At 57.3% G+C, this 309-nt stretch overlaps 1 pseudogene; it reads left to right on the top strand.

Moving 5' to 3' along the window:
- Nucleotides 1-309, top strand: part of LOC105000162 — a 10,488-nt pseudogene that overhangs the window by 2,865 nt on the left and 7,314 nt on the right.

The raw sequence follows: 309 nt of genomic DNA, 5'->3' as shown, positions 1-309 counted from the left end.
CCGTTTGTGTTGCTGTGTGTGTGTTTCTATCTTTCAGTGTGTGTGTGTGTGTGTGTGTGTGTGTGTGTGACTCTTTCAGTGCTGCACTCGATGGCCTGGAGGTCCTACTTGCTCTGGATGTCCACCCCAGGTGATGTTGACCTGGTAGACTGGTGGGGCCTGGGGATGTGGGCAAGATGCAGCCAGGGCAGGAGGATGAGGGGTCACCTGGGAACAGGCGTTCAGGTGTACAGGACTGGGTGAGGGGCAGAGGGGACAAAAGGCATGTGCCCCTCCCAGTGTCCCTTAAAGTGGGGAACAAGGGGGCTC

The sequence above is a fragment of the Bison bison genome, unplaced genomic scaffold (genome assembly GCF_000754665.1).
Source record: "Bison bison bison isolate TAMUID 2011002044 unplaced genomic scaffold, Bison_UMD1.0 scf7180017864368, whole genome shotgun sequence".
In the NCBI taxonomy this organism is placed as follows: Eukaryota; Metazoa; Chordata; class Mammalia; order Artiodactyla; family Bovidae; genus Bison; species Bison bison.
The sequence above is the reverse complement of the archived record's forward strand: the minus strand, read 5'-3'. Positions and strand labels throughout refer to the sequence as shown.